The sequence below is a fragment of the Prunus dulcis genome, chromosome 6 (genome assembly GCF_902201215.1).
Source record: "Prunus dulcis chromosome 6, ALMONDv2, whole genome shotgun sequence".
In the NCBI taxonomy this organism is placed as follows: Eukaryota; Viridiplantae; Streptophyta; class Magnoliopsida; order Rosales; family Rosaceae; genus Prunus; species Prunus dulcis.
In genome coordinates this window covers 18,086,520-18,103,361 of record NC_047655.1, presented here as the reverse complement: position 1 = coordinate 18,103,361, position 16,842 = coordinate 18,086,520, and the positions used below count along the sequence as shown (strand labels likewise).

Genomic DNA, 16,842 nt, shown 5'->3' with positions numbered 1-16,842 from the left:
GGTCCAATGCAGACCATCACTCTTGGAGGGAACAGATATTTCCTCACCTTCATTGATGACCACACCAGAATGTGTTAGGTGTTCTTCTTGTAGCATAAGTCTCAAGCATTCAACATATTCAAAAGGTTCAAAAGCATGGTTGAGCTACAAAGTGGTTATCAAATTAAGAAGCTAAGAAGTGATAGAGGTGGAGAATACACATCTTTGGATTTCTCAAAGTTCTGTGAAGAGATGGGATTAGAAAGGCAACTGATAGTAGGCTACTCTCCACAACAGAATGGAGTTGCAGAGAGAAAGAATCGTACTGTGATGGAAATGGCAAGAGCCATGATGCATGAGAAGAAAATCCCTTTGAAGTTTTGGACAGAAGCTGTCAATACAGCTGTATATCTACAAAACAGAAGCCCTACAAGTGCAGTGGACAATTCCACTCCATTTGAGAAGTTTAGTGGAAGAAAACCAGGTGTCAAGCATTTGAGAATATTTGGTTCTCTATGCTATATTCACATCCCCACATAGAAAAGGCACAAGCTGGAAGACACAGGTGAGAAGGGAGTATTTGTAGGATATGGTGTATGTGAAAAGGGGTATAGAGTGCTCAACTTGAGAACTCAAAAGATTGAGCTGTCTAGGAGGGTTATTTTTGATGAAGAAGCAATGTGGAATTGGGAAACAAATGAGGCATTGCAAATTCCTATGTCTTGGGGTGATGGAGCAAGTTCAACAGTATCAGATTTGGATTCAGAACCAAATCTGTTACAGCAACAGATTGTGCAGTCTCCTATGGAAGCACAAGCAAGTAGTGATTTGCATGCTACTCAAGACTCTGCTCCATTTGAAACTTATGATAACACCCCAAAGAAATGGAAGAGTTTGAGTGAAGTGTATGCTCAATGCAAGATGAGCATCATTGAACCTGAAAATTTTGAAGAAGCAGTCAAAGATGAAGCTTGGGGGAAGGCTATGACTGAGGAGATACTTATGATAGAGAAAAACTCCACTTGGGAATTGGTTGATAGGCCAAGTAGTAAACCAATTGTGGGAGTGAAGTGGATATTCAAAATTAAGCTTAATCTTGATGGCTCCATTCAAAAACATAAAGCAAGACTTGTTGCCAAGGGATACACACAAAAACCAGGGATTGATTTCAATGAAACCTTTGCTCCTGTGACAAGGTTAGACACCATTAGAACTCTCATTGCTCTTGCTGCTCAGAAAGGCTGGAAACTATGGCAATTGGATGTCAAGTCAGCCTTCTTAAATGGTGTCCTTGAAGAAGAAGTTTATGTTGATCAACCTGATGGTTTTGTGGTTAAAGGTGATGAGGATAAGGTGTATAGGTTAAGAAAAGCTCTCTATGGGTTGAAGCAGGCTCCAAGGGCCTGGTATAGTGAAATCGACACCTACTTGAATCAGTGTGGTTTTCACAAAAGTCCAAGTGAAGCAACTCTCTATGTGAAAACAAAGGAAGGTGTGGGAACACTAATAGTGTCAATCTATGTAGATGACATAGTGTATACAGGAAGTAGTGATGAAATGGTGAAAGAATTCAAAGCTGAAATGATGTGCAAGTATGAGATGTCTGACTTGGGTTTACTCCACCATTTTCTTGGTATGGGAGTAACACAAACTGAAGGGAGCATCTTCATTCATCAAAAGAAGTATGCTCTCACTCTCTTGGATAAGTTTGGACTCAAAGACTGCAAGTCAGTAAGCACTCCATTAGTGGCTATTGATAAATTGAAAAGAGAGGATGGAAGTGAAGCTGCAGATGAAAGTTTATTCAGAAAAATTGTAGGTAGCCTGCTGTATCTCACTGCAACCAAGCCAGATATCATGTTCTCTGCCAGCCTGCTTGCAAGATTCATGCACAACCCTTCTAAGATGCACTATGGGGCAGCTAAAAGGGTTCTAAGGTACATACAAGGCACAATTGATTATGGAATTGAGTATGTGACTGGAAAATCTGCACTCTTAGTAGGTTACTGTGACAGTGACTGGAGTGGATCTGAGGAAGATATGAAAAGCACTTCTAGATATGCGTTTTCATTTGGAAGTGGTGCTTTTTCGTGGGCATCAGTCAAACAACACAGTGTGGCTCTTTCTACTGCAGAGGCAGAGTATGTGAGTGCAGCAGAAGCTACATCACAAGCCATTTGGCTCAGTTTTGTTCTTGAAGATTTTGGGGAAGAACAGACCACTGCAACAACTTTGTTTTGTGACAACACTTCAGCCATAGCAATGGCTAAAAATCCAGTTTTTCATCAACGGAGCAAGCATATTAAAAGGAAGTTTCATTTTATTAGAGATGCAATACAAGAAGAAGTGATTGAACTGCTCTACTGCAAGGGAGAAGAGCAGATTGCTGATATCTTCACCAAAGCACTTCCCAAAGACAGGTTTGACTATTTGAGGAGAATGCTTGGAGTGAAATCAGCTAGCACTTTAGAAGGGAGTGTTAAAATGTAAACTGCCTAGCTAATTTCAGATTAGTTAGTAAGCTCTAAGTCAGTTTATATTTAATCTGTTCTAATCTTTGTGTTAGCTGAGTACCTTGAGCTTATATGCCAGGTGTAATGCTTGAGTCTGTTTTCTATTCCCAGCTGTTAGGACAGCTGTGTATTGCCATGTGTCATATTCACATTGGCTTACTATTACAATCCGTTTGATTTGGAATCGACTGATGTAAGAGATCATGCTATTGTCATGAGGGAATATAAGCTCTGCTGCAATGTTCATGCAGAGTAAGCAATTTGTTATAACAATCTCAGTTGCTCTGCTCTCTCTCTCACTCAGTACATTCTTTGCTCCCTTTGCAATCCAAATATTCAACAAGATGCCCTTCTCAATTGCTAACTTCAAACCAAAGAAAAGACCCCATATCTTAGCCTCAAGAACTTGACCTTTTCCCAGATTAACAGCAAAACCACTTACCCAGTCACCAAAAGGGTCACAAATGACTCCCCAAGCACCAATGCAGCCAATAACGCTTCTCCTTGAACCATCCACATTCAGTTTGAACTGTCCAGGCTTAGGAGGCTCCTAGGCAACATGAATTTGAACTTTATTTACCCTTATAGTGCGATTAGAAGTTGACTTAATCCACTCTTGGGCAGCCCCACAAATAACTTGTCTTGGGCTGAAAAGGACTGTATCCTCATTCTGAAAAACATGCTTATTTCTCCAACACCATAAATGCCAGCAAGTGAACACAAAAACAGTACTCCAAGGAACATCACCATTCCATTTCTCCCTGGAAAGCATGCTGACCTTCATCCAAGGCTGAGCATCTTAATGGAAAAAATGATGAGCATAGGCAGGGAAAATAGCATTCCATTTAGATCGAGCTCGCTCACAATCACGAAGGATGTGAAGAACAGTTTCAGTAGGCCAAGAACAAAAGCCACATGAAGGGTCAGAAGCCAACTGCCTTCGAACATGCTGATCATTAGATAAAATTTTACCTTGAGAAGCCAACCACATAAAGTATTTAGCTTAGGAGGAACATTTAAACTCCACAAGGAATTCCAGCAGGAGTCAGGAGTAGAACAGCCTTCAAAGAATAAACTGTAAGCAGATTTAACAGAAAAGTTGCCATTAGCACTACCCTTCCAAATCTGAGTATCAGGTAAAGAGCCCAAAAACCCCACAGGAACACTAATGATCTATTGAACAAGGTCTTCACAAAGAACACCTCTCAACTTATCAATATTCCACCAGCCATTCTTGGAAAAACTTGAAACATAACATTTGCTATCATGGATGGTGAGAACTCCAGCCTGCTGCATTAAAGGGACATCAGTAACCCAATTATCCTCCCAGAATTTTACACTGTCTCCCCGACCTATTCTCCAACACATCCCTTGCACAAGCAACTGAAAACCATGAATAATACTCCTCCAAATAGTGGAGCAAACCTGCCTTGCTCCAAGAGAACTATCAAAAATAGAAGTCCCTTTAAGATGCTTAGCCTCATAAATTTTTGCCCATAAACCATTGTCCTTAGAATGCAATCTCCACCCAATCTTAGCAAGAAGAGCTTGGTTCATACTAGCAGTCTTTTCAAACCCCAAACCTCCCTTAACTTTAGGCCTACAAGCCAAATCCCATTGATGGATCTTATATTTCTTCTCACTGCTGCCCCAGAAGAAATTACGGTTAAGCTGATCTAAAGCATTACAGACACTAATAGGAAGTTTAGTAGTTTGCATAGCATAAACAGGGATAAAAGCTGTAACCGCTTGAATTAAAGTAGCTCTTCTAGCTAAATTAAGTGGGTATCCTGGTCAAAGGAATGGAAACTTCTAAAAATGAAAAAAAGATAAAAATGTTCCATAAAGCATATATAATTCATGAAATTGGAAAACATCTAAGCTGAAACTCAACGTCCATTTTAGGGATAAGAGGTCAAGTCAAGCATCCAGCTTTTTCTTCTTTTTTGTTTTTGCAAATTATGATTATGGTCTCTATAATTTGGCAAAATCTGACATTGGTGTTGGTACATTAAATTTCAATTTTTGTGGAAAATTAAAAATCATTTAGTGCCACATCAAATATTTGATTAGAATTATGAATTATGATCTCATCCGACCATATAATATTGCCCACTAAATTGGCCCTAAAAGAAAGCAACATCACAACAATATGAGACTAGCCACAACAAAAGTATCAAACTCATTGAGAACATATATTGTCCTCGCTATCCATGTGAATCAAATTTGAGACATTCTCAAACTAAAAATACTACTAAAACAAAAGCTAGTTAGTAGCCCAAAGTTCCTTTCAAGTTTAGAAATTGTCATAGCTCTGTTTTGTGAGCAAATACGAAACATCTTGTAAAATAACATCGATTTCGATTCCCATCACCCATCTAAATTTACATAGTACAAGCTAAATTTACAAAGAAAATTAACTAGGTTATTACTTGTAGACTACTGAAAATCAATTACAATCAATATAAACAAGGAAACTAATACTAACTTTCCTAATTCTTAACACCCATGTTCTTATGAGAACTAGGTGCAATTGTGTCAATTACAAGAACCGACATACCTTCCGCAAAAGGGAATCCAACAACTGAAGGCTTTAACAACTTATATAATATTATAGCCGGGTTATTAATTGAAATGGTCCCCTAATTTTTGCTCCAATCTTATTTTAGTCAATTAACTAGAATTTTCATTTCAATAGTCTTCAAACTCTCTATTTAGTATCAAAATAGTCCTACTGTCAAAGTCTGTCAATTTTGCCATTAAACTTAGTGGTAAAACTGTCTCTATGAATTAAAATAATAATATATAATTAAAAATTAAAGGAAACTATTATAAAACTTAGAAATTTTTTAAAAATTGAATCTCACCAGCCGCATGGCCTTTTTTTTTTTTTTTCACTCATGAGATTGACCTAAAAATTAATAAAAAATTTCTCTGTTATTTAAATTAATTAAAAAATTTAAAATCAGATAAATACAAAAACAAAATAACAAATTTGTTTAAAAGAGTAAACAAACCCAGATTTATACAAAAACACTGCCTCGCATCCCAACTACGCAACCTCCCCCCTCTCAGCCTCCCCCCACACACCCCTATGCTTTTTCTCCCTCATGACCTGACCATCCCATCCCCACCCGCAACCCACAGCTCAGTCCCAAGCCCCAAGATTCTAATTTGGGCAAAAAATTGAGGAAATGATATCGACCAAAACTCAAGAGCGAGGAATGCTGAACACACTCTATTTATTTGATTTGGTTTTCATCCAATCTATCCCCAAAGCACATCAAAACCAACAAGCAAAACATAGTGTATTGCAAATGCTCGACCACTACGACGCCTTTGGGTTAGGATCGAGAATTTGTTTCAAGCCAATCCCCTAGGATGTTGAGAACCCATTTGCAAGCCCCACCAGGTGAGATTGCGGCTAAGGAGGGGCCACGTGGGACGGTAGACGGCGGAGTCATGTTGTGTTGGTTGCTGCTTATGTTCTCGTAGAGGAGAAAAAAAAAGAGGGGAGGTGGGGGAAATGGGTAGAAGGGGAGAGGAAGAGCAGAGAGCTGAGAGCTGAGATGAGGTTTACTTTATTAATATTTTAGTTTATATGGACGGGTTTTATCCCTTAATTTAACAATAAAATTGACAAACTTTAATAGTAGAACCAATTTGATACTAATAGGTTTGCTTGGTGATACACAAAGAATCTCCTACATCTTTAAGGTAAGAAACCACTTCCTTGATGGCAACGAAATAAATTCATACAATCAAGAAACTAAATCCCACAACTTGGATTTTGTCTGCTAGGTCAATAGAATAAAATCTACCATCAAAGAAAAACACCCCTTTTATTTGCAATCCCAATATGAGTGGTTCACAAAACAATCAATACTATCCATCCCAATACTACATATTGTGAGCACCAGAAATATTGTTGGCTTTCTATCTTATTAATTGAGTCTCATGATCGATTAAATAAACATTTTGACTACTGCTCAATAGGGTTGGGCACTCAAACTGGCGAACCAAAAATCCGAGCTGAACCGCATCGAACCAAACTGGAAAAAAACTGAGGTGATCAAAAAGTCAACAACTGGTCAAAAACTGAACCAGACCGGTTTGGATTGATTTTGGATCTAATTCCACATCTTCAAAAACCGGACCGGGCCGAATCGAACCGGTTAAATTAAAAAATATATAATTTCAATAAATATTATATTTAACGCTATATTTTTAATTTAACAAAAAAAAACTAATATTTATCCAAGTTCAATTTCAAAATATCTCTCTTTTCTAACTTTAATATTTATTTTTATATGAAATTGAATAATTTGTTTATTTTCAAGTAAAAATAATAATATTTCAGTTGAGATTTTAGAAGACTAAGGATAAAAAAATATAGTAGATTTAATCAGAATGTAACGACTTATAGGATTTTATTGATGGATTTGTATAATCAGGATTTTTAACTTTTGGATTTTAAAGATTATAACATAAGATTTTAGAAATTTTGAAAGGACCACATGGATTTATATCTATGCCTAACTAAATAGGGCTACAGCCCAAACCAAAATTTGAAATTTTTTTAAATATCTAGTCCGATGGATATAGTGAACCTAGAATTTCATACCTTTAAAAGAAAAGAAAAAAGGTAGCCCATGCATTATCCACAAGTACAGTAGCCGACCTTGACAAAAAGGTGTTTGCTCCTAAGTTGTGGCTTGATATTGATGTGTCATTTTATGGGGTTAGAAGAATGCATTTCCTATACATAAGATAAGCAATCAAACACTAGCCACACTCTGGTCCCATTTCTCCTTGCTGACAACAAATCGCAAGGAAGCTAAGGGGGGGAGGTGGCCACTGCACCTCTTCCCCTCCGCCCATCTTCCCCTTCCTCTCCTTATCTCCCCTTCTTTTTCTCCCATATTTTCCCATCCTCTTATCCCCTCTTCTCCTCCCCTTCCCCTCCCTAGATAGCCTAGATCTGTTTAGATCTAGGTCTGTTTGGATCTAGGTCTGTTTGTCTGTTTGTTTTGTTTGGTTGTTTTTGCAGTGTTTAGGGTGACTGTTGTTGTCTTTGTCTCTGCGGCAACGATAGTAGTGACGCTGGATTGTGTCTCTCTTTGAAAGAGTTGTGATACCTAGTGGCTGATGTTTTGTCAAAGTTTTAACGGTGGCAGCAGCATCGACGCTGATGGTAGTTGTTGAGATGTGGTGCTTTTCTTTACTCTACGCCGACCGAAGAACTATGCTTGGTCATAGGATGTTTTCTTTGTCAGGTTATAAGTTGAAGTGGAGTGCTTCTCAAGGGACATTTTACTATTGTTTCTATGTTCCTCATCCGTGTTCTCTCATGGTTTCTGCTATGGTATGCCTTATAATTTGTATGGGTGTCAAAAGACTATGATTTTGCTCATAAAAGGCTTCTTTTAACAATTTGGATGTTCTGCAGTCCTCTCATGTGGGTTTACAGTTTGGGATTTCTGTGATCCTCTCATGTGGGTATACTGTGTTGGTCTCTAGTTGCGGTTCTCTTCGGAGGTCTTTGTGTTAGTTTTTATTTTTGTTTTTGTTTTTGACTTGATCTTTTATTGTGATGGTCCAAAGTGACCTAAATTGGACTCTCTTGTTAGTCCATGACATGTGTGGTACTCTTTCCTCCCATGGAGTTTGTCCTATGTGGTTGTCCTAGGAAGGTTTTAACGAGACCACTGTATCATGTCGCTCTTTGTATGTCTGTGATTTTATGAATGAATTCTCCTTAAAAAAATAAAAATAAAAAAAAGAAAGAAAAGAAAAAATGCGTTTCCTTCAAGGATGGAAATGGGAATGACAACATTCAAGGTTACAACAGTGCATTCCCATGGATGACAACCAACATAAATAAAAGCAAATATTCAAAGGTAGAAATTAATGAAATAAGCTAGTCTATAATTGTTCTTGAGGTTCCCCCACACCCCATTTCATAAATAATAATAATAATAATAATAATAAACTAGTCTATAATACCAAACAAATGATAATCTTGATAGAGAAAAGTAAAGCCCAACACAATCTTCCCAATTTTTTAATATCCAATTTGATGTAGCTTCATATCCTCCTAGGTAGCATCTGTCCGCATATCTAAACCTATGCTAGCCCTCCATGCATTAGCATATTCTCATTGTTGTTCTTGGGTTTGAACAATAGGTTCAAAAGTATCATCTTCATTAAGTGGTAATACTGCAGATGAAGAAGATGAAGATTCGTTCGTTGGTTCAATTGGAAATTCATCAGAACAACACTCTTTGTGAAGAAAGTTATGTAGTGCTACATATGCCAACACAAGCTCTGCATGTGTCTTAAATGGAAATGGACGCATAGACTTAAAAATTGTGAATCGCGATTTAAAAATACAAATATCCTCTCAATCACATTTCGCAAGGACGCATGACGAGATTGAACAATTCATTTTCACTTCGAGGGTCATTACCATGACCCGCAAAATCTTGGAGATGATATCGCACACCTCGAAATGGAGCTAAAAGTTGGCGCTGATTAGAAAATCCACAATATCCACTAGGAAATATTTACCTAACTATTTATACAATACATATAAAATTAGTATGAAAAGTTAAAAAAAAAACATATATATCATTTAAAAAAGGCTTAACTGCTACAGTGCCCCCTGAAACATTGTTCAATTCCCACTTATCCCCCTCAAAGTTAAAGTGACCCACTTTGCTCTATTGACCGATGTTTTGTGTCTCACTTTGCCCTTCACTGTCAAGTCTGTTAAAAATTATGTTAAAAAAACTAGTGTGGCACCAATATGACCCACTATTTAGCTAAACTAAATGCCATGTGTGAAGAAAAAAAATTAAAAATTAAAAATTGTCTTTTAAACAGGCCCAACACATCCAACAACGCTTTCCTGGCCAATCCCCTGTGGTTGCTTGCCGACGCTGTCAGTGCAATCATCGCCACGTCATCCGCCGTCTCTGGAGGCTCTAAGTTAACCTCCTCGCCCAAGTCTTCCACTTTCCCGTCATTTTCTTCAACCCCATCTGCTTTCTCATTGGAACCCACCAAAACCACGTCGTTTTCTGGCAACAGAGCAGAAGCAGAGCTTTCAACGGCAAGCTCATGTGAAACTTGAGCGTTCTCTTCCAGAAAGATAAAATCCTGGGCAGCAACATCGACCGATTTCAGGCCTCGTGACGGCTCAGCTTGTCTCTTTTCTTACCTCTGTCGCTGTTCTTCTTGGTCTTTTCGCCGTTGGCCAGGTGATCTTCGGAGGCTTCGATGGCTTGGTGGATGGGCTCGCAGTTGGGGGAAGAGTCCCATTTGAACCAGTAGCTTCTGTAGCAGTCGAAGCAGTCGTAATCGAACATTTGGGGCTGGTGGGTGCTGGTGCTGGTGGACTTGGGGCCTTTCTTGGAAGATTTCTTCTTGGGGTCTTGGGCCGAGATCGAAGAAATATTGGGGGTGGTTTTCATGGACCGGGTTATCAAGTAAGCCAAGACCTCGCGGTCCTCGAGGGAGAGGACCGAGGCCAGGGCTAAAATGGCAGCTGGGAGGAGCTGAAGCACAGAGAGAACAAATCCATCATAAGAGGAGCTATTATTACATCATAGAAGATTATATAATCCTGTGTCTAATTTGGCCCAAATTCTAGTATTGTTATGCCAAGTAAAGAATCATCCAGAGGAAGGGACCACTTTCAAAGCTGTAACAATAACAAAATTCCGAAACCAGTACTGACTTAGGTAGTCTCCGAGAACTGGCAATTTCCAAACAATTCCACAAAACACAAACTATCAAATTTATACAACCCATGTAATGTATAAACATATTTCATGGAGGAGGAGGAAGAAGAAGGAGATGGGTGCACTTTGCCTTTGTTCTTTATATTCATGGTGTTTGATGTTATGCTTGTGTGGAAGAGAGAGTGGTAGGTGATGAAGCTGGGTAGGGATTCTGGGGAAAAGATGAAAACTTAAGAGAGAGAGAGATAGAGAGAGGGTGATGAATAGTGGTGGGGAATGGGTGAGGTCGAAGCCCTAAATCCACAATTTTTAAAAGATAATTTTTATTTTTAATTTTTTTTCTTCACACATGGCATTTAGTTTAGCTAAATAGTGGGTCCTATTGGTGCCACGTCAACTTTTTTAATTTTTAACAGACTTAACGGTGAGGGGCAAAGTGAGACACAAAACATCGGTCAAGGGGACAAAGTGAGTCCATTTAACTTTGAGGGGGATAAGTGGGAATTGACCAATGTTTCAGGGGGCGCTGTAGTAGTTAAGCCTTTAAAAAATAAGTACTTACCTTGGGGCACTTTAAGTCCTTTCCTCCTTGATAAAGCATCACTTAGTAGCTTTGGATCATTTAAAAAATAAATACTTACCTTGGGGCACTTACAAGCTGCTAATACATTTTGTGATATCTTTCCATGACGATTATGATAGCTGCTTACATCTCGTCCCCTCACCATTGTAGGAATATGTGTACCATCAATAGCTTGAATGCAATCCTAAAATTATTCATATGTAAATATAACCATATTATAATAATGACAATTATAATTACAATATTAATATAATTAGATAATCATCACATACCTTGAGAAAAAGGTAAAATTTTGTGCTTTCCCTTATTTTAGGGGGGCACAACCTAGTTTAGCCATCAAATCAGATGCTATTGAATTCAAGGACTTCTAAATCTTCTGAAAATTTTCACTTCTAGCGAATTGTGATCGGCCAAATGTATTACGAATTACACAATATCTAGTATTTTGGCTGACAATTTGTAGGAACACTGCAAGCATTTCTTCAACACAAATAAATCTTGTATCCTTCAAAAGTGCTTTTTTTTGTAAGAACAGTACATTATTTCCGGAATACATTTGGATACATTCTATATACTTGCCGGAAGATTGTAGGATCATCATTCAATGCTTGATGTATATAGTCATATCCAATGCTAAAAATTCGTCGTTGAGTTAGTGGACATTCAATTTGTTCACCATGCATCATAATCAGAAACTGATTTACCACATGTATTACTGCATAAATTGCCATCACTAAAATATTATTGGCTTCATAAAATTCTTCATCCAATTCTTCTTCATCTATTTCGTCTTCATCTATTTCTTCGTCATCAATTTTTTCTTCTTTTATATCATTACCTTCATACATGCTTGATTGTGACATTAATTGCCAATCAACCAAAACTCATAAGACAAGTTTCAGGTGAAATTACTATATCGCCTATAATATTCGGAATTGAGAACTATTAATATGAACAAATAGGACTTGCACCACGATTGCCGTTGCATTACAGAATCAACGGTAAACAAACAATAATCAAATTGCAAATGAACCAAAAGCATATAACCACAAGCATTCAATTAGTTTAATCAAATTACAACCAAAATAGTTTAACAAAATTATAACTAAAATAGTTCAAATAACGTATAACCAAAATAGCACAAACAAAAATATAGTTACAGAACCCAAGATGATCAAAATACATTAATCATCCTAACTTGAAGAGTATTCAAGATGAGCACTCTTTAGGTGACATCTTCGGAGATTGGTATCAACTTATCTAGTATCAAATCTAGAACGTGGCTTGGGAGCCATGCCCAACCGGAATCAAAGGTTGATGATAATGCCTCCGCCATATACAGTGCTCGTTAATTTCGTCACACTCGAAAAATCAATAGTTGCACAACTTGTACGTATCTGTAGGCCTAGGGTTTGCCACTTTTTTATACAGAAGTAGTCCCAACAATCCTAAACCGCGTAGAAAACTATCACATAAAGCATCTCAATCCTAGTTTAATTTGAAATCTCAATCCGAAACCAAATTCCAATAGTGGAATACTGGTTTTGATTGTAATTAATGCATTTTCATGATACTTTTAGTCGCTTTGCCAAATAGAGCATGAAAATGCCAAATTCCTTATGCTAAAAGAGATCTCAATAATGAAAATGTCTTTTCATATGAGAAACAACCGAAATCTTATGAACAATTGCACCGCAATGTCTCATTGTAAGTTGCTTTACATTTTTGCTGCCTTTTTTTTTTCATTTTTTAATTCATGACTTGGTGGTGCAGGTAAGATGGATCACATAGTTTGGTGAACAATTGGAAAAAGAGTTGAAGTTGCAACCATATAGATGATATGCTTGCTTTTGAAGGTTCCACCAGAAGAGCAAAAGCTTGCAATCAGTCAACTGTGGTGAATCTTATTTTTATGTTTTTGGATTAATTGACCTATCTAACTTGGGGTGTAGAGTCATCTAGGTTTGTTTTTGAGAGAGATGCATGTCTAGACTTGGATTTGAATTTGTTCAAATTTGGTGGAAGAATGTTGATATTTTTTTTAATGCAATGAATTATTTTATACTATTTTTTTTTATTATCAAAATTGTTTCCACAGCACTATGTATGAAAAAGAATTAGATGTTATTTCATATATTGTTACACAACAAAGAAGAGGGAAAATAAGCCAATTAGTTACGAATTTTTCAAATACATTATTGACCAACGAAGTAGGTCAGTAATTTAGTCATGTGAACCACTTTTAGTGACCAATAGCCCTTTAGTGATCAAAGCTGCAGTCACTAATACCTTTTTCGTTAGTGACCAAACAGAGGAAGTCACTAATTCTTTGGGTTGTAGTGACCAATACTTGTAGTTGGTCACTAAATAGAATTTATGACAAGCTTCTAGTGACCACCCAGTGACCACCAATATTTGGACACTAGTTGTATTCAGTGACCAATTTGCTGGCCACTAATAAACGTTTTTCTTGTAGTGTCAATCCTAGTTTAATTTGAAATCTCAATCCGGAACCCATAGTATATCAATATCCAAAAGGTTTGCTTTTATCCGTTTGGAAATCAAAGAGTTCAAACCCCACCAACAGTGCTTTTTCTTTTAATTGATGGAGGTTGAGATTCGAATTTGGATATGGTGAAGATAAGCATCACTAAACTAATTGCTAGTTTGTTAGGACTTTATGTCAAATGCGAGAATGACAACGTTAGTTACTGTCTGGTCTGGTGTAGTTTTTTGTCACCAAGTTTCTGCCCAGCCAAGTCATCATGTAGGCACGTTCCATTGTATTTTGGTCCTGCTCTAGAGCTTTGATAATCTTTGTAGTATGAAAAAAATACTGGACAGGTGTTGTTTAAAAAATTAATAATGCTTATATCAGAATCTATTTTTACAACAATGTTCTGTATCAATATTTAACAAAAAGTTGACATTTAACTTGTAAACCTTACTGTTTCTGGGGGAAGATTTTGGGGCAGTGAGTAAGCAGGACCAGCAGTGCTTGTTCCTGCAATCACATCGAAATAGTTGGCGATTCTTGCATCTTCACTATCCAGTTTCTGCAACATGATCAAACATTTTGGATAATTTAGCACTTGATGATATATTGACATAGAATTATTGCAGACATTTTAAGTAAGCATATGCACAGGACCCAAAGATTGGTATTCTACCTGAGCCTCAGGTTGAATATCAATCTTTAGGTGATGAGGTTTCCATAGGTTGGGCCCTACAAAGGTATACTATTGGTTCTATCCATGAGACTTGAGAGTTTGATATGCGCCATATGTGTGTGTGTGTGTGTGTGTGAGAGAGAGAGAGAGTCTGAATTCTAGAAGAGGGTTTAGACAAATATATAGCTAGAGTTCTTTGGTGAGGTTTCCTTTGACTGAAGTTCAGGAGGATTTATAGACTCCTATACTTATTTTCCGAGAATCAACCAACAAGTCAATGGATATAAATGTGATTCAAATTTTTGAATCAGTTCTCTACAGGACAACATGGAAAATGTTCATTTCTAAATAAACATTAGCATCTTGCTACAGGATATGGTTAACTCCATGAGACTCCTAAATGTAGAATTGTAGGGGAGACTCCATGAGATTTGCAGGTAAAAATGTGAAGCCATATTGGAGGGTAATAAACATGATGCTGGTTAGGCCAATCCCTTAAATCAAATCTCTGTTAAACATGCAGCCAATACTTTAGCTTATTATAAATTTCAAATTTTTTTTTTGGTGCTGCTACATACAATGATTTGATTCCTTGTCAAAGGATTAAATCTTTACGCTTATGATTTGATTCATGGGAGATACATTGTTTAAGTCACTTTTCAACGTTTACACATTGTTTAGGTTGACATATTTGTTTCCACAAGGAACAAACATATGTGAAGGCTTAGAATCACAAATAAAATGAAAACAGAGCCTGGAATTATTCTACCATATGGAACAGATAACAAAGAACAAGTGGAACCATCTTTTCACACCATGGTGGGCAAAATCCAAATTGATGGTGGCATGTACTTCTGTGAAGGACTTGAGCAGTAGTAATTTGTTCCAAATTTTCTGTTTTCGAAATTGAAGACTGCCATGCCAAGAGGCTCTTGAACTTCATCATGAGCAACACCCACCCATTTATCAATGCAGAAGTATATGGAATTCGGATGACAAACTGGAAAGTCTAAAGCTGAGACACATATGGAGTGATTATTGCCACCTAAGAAAAAAGCATCGTTTCCAATACTATCGATCTCCTCAATCCGTTCGCTTCCGATTTTATCCCCACAATCAGAGAACAGCTTGAAAACCTTGAAGCTCAAAATCTCAGTAAAACACTCAACATAATTCATACTTTGGAACTTCCTAACCAGCAATAGATCTCCCCTGGATGATTCCACAAGATATGCTTGGTCATCAATCAATACCTTGAACGATTGGTACAACTATGCTTACATGAGGTTTATAAGTTGGATCCTTGCTAACGTTTATTGCAAAAACCCCACCCTCCCTACTAGCGGCAAGAAACTGGCCTCTGTAATAGATCAAATCATCGAATCCGATCACTTGATTCAGACCATAAAAGAATCTGATTGTTTGATCTATGTGAGTCCAACCATGATCCCCTGACTTAATATGAGCCACTCTGGTTCCATTACTATCGAAAAGTGCCACAGCTTCGTAATCATTTGGAAACAAAGAAGGGTCTGCAGACAATACAACCTTCTTAATGTAGTGATCACTTCTATAAGCTTGTTTGTGTATGGGTTGAGGGACTTGTGCGAATGGTGGAAGGTGAACAGTACGTTTGGTGAAAGGGTTTAAAAGGGTTACTTCCAAATTTTCATTCACACAAGCCAACCAACCATGGTAAGAACCGCATAGCCTTTTATTGTAAGACACATGCAACTCAAAGCTGCAAGTCTTTCCTTTTGCGACACTATACAAGCCACGCCTTTCGTGGCGGTTGTGTTTGCTGGGAACCATTAGCATTGGAAGCTGCTTGTGACATGATTTGAGGCGCTGATGCTTCTGATGACGAGCTACTGATTGCCAATTCTTGCAAACTGCACCAAGCCGGATATAGTCAGTGATTTGTATCAACTTCTCTACTATCAGATACAAAAGGTCGCTTGGGAGCCATGCCCAACCTGAAACTACAGTTGATGATATTGCCTCTCCCATAGTATTGGACATAGCTTTTTTATTTTTTGAAGCCTGCGTTGCATTGGGTTTCATTGACAATTTATGAGGAACCAGAAGCTATTATTGTTGAATCGCCCTCCTGTTTTTTTGTGGAATATTCCCCTTCCAGCAAAACCGATGAAAATTATGATTTTTCTTTTTCCTTGTATGGCTCCAAAACCGATAAGCTGGCAGCCTAGCATACAACATAGTAAATTCAGTAGCAAAGTGGCACTATGCTATCTCAAAGTCATATATCAAATGTCAGAAGTTTTGTTTTCTCTGTAGTGGTAAGCCAAAATAAGGAACCCCACAGTTAACATTGTTTAGCAGCAACCCAGTTAGCCAATTTCTCTGTAAATGTGGCCATCCACCACTTTCCTACATATCATTCATTTGTTTTCTTTCTTTACTATTATAAATGGTGAGTATGGTTTTCCCAACAGATATATAGTGGTCTATATTCGAATATAAAGACTTGGTGAAAATTAGACTACTGCCATATAAACTTTGCGTCTCTTGTAATTCAATTCACATTAAACTTCCATTATCCATCTCAAGAGCTGTTCATTATAATTTATATTAGTTCTGCCCCTAAAATGCGTTGCGGTGTAAGAACACGTTGCTGTGTTAGTTTTATTACCATCTTCAAGGGTTATACTTTGAGTTGGAAGCTCAATGTCCTTATAAGAGATGTTTGGAGCTTACATTTAGAATGACAAACAAATGAAAATAGAGCTTGAAAGAACAAAACTGGAACCATCTTTTCACACCATAGAGGGCAAGATCCAAATTGCTGGTGGCATGTGCTTCTGCGAACGATCCAAGCAGTAATGTGTTCC

General features: G+C 37.5%; 1 pseudogene; it reads right to left on the bottom strand.

The window, feature by feature from the left end:
* Positions 1 to 14,799: 14,799 nt before the first annotated feature.
* LOC117629830 lies at positions 14,800 to 16,000 on the bottom strand (annotated as a pseudogene).
* Positions 16,001 to 16,842: the final 842 nt, after the last annotated feature.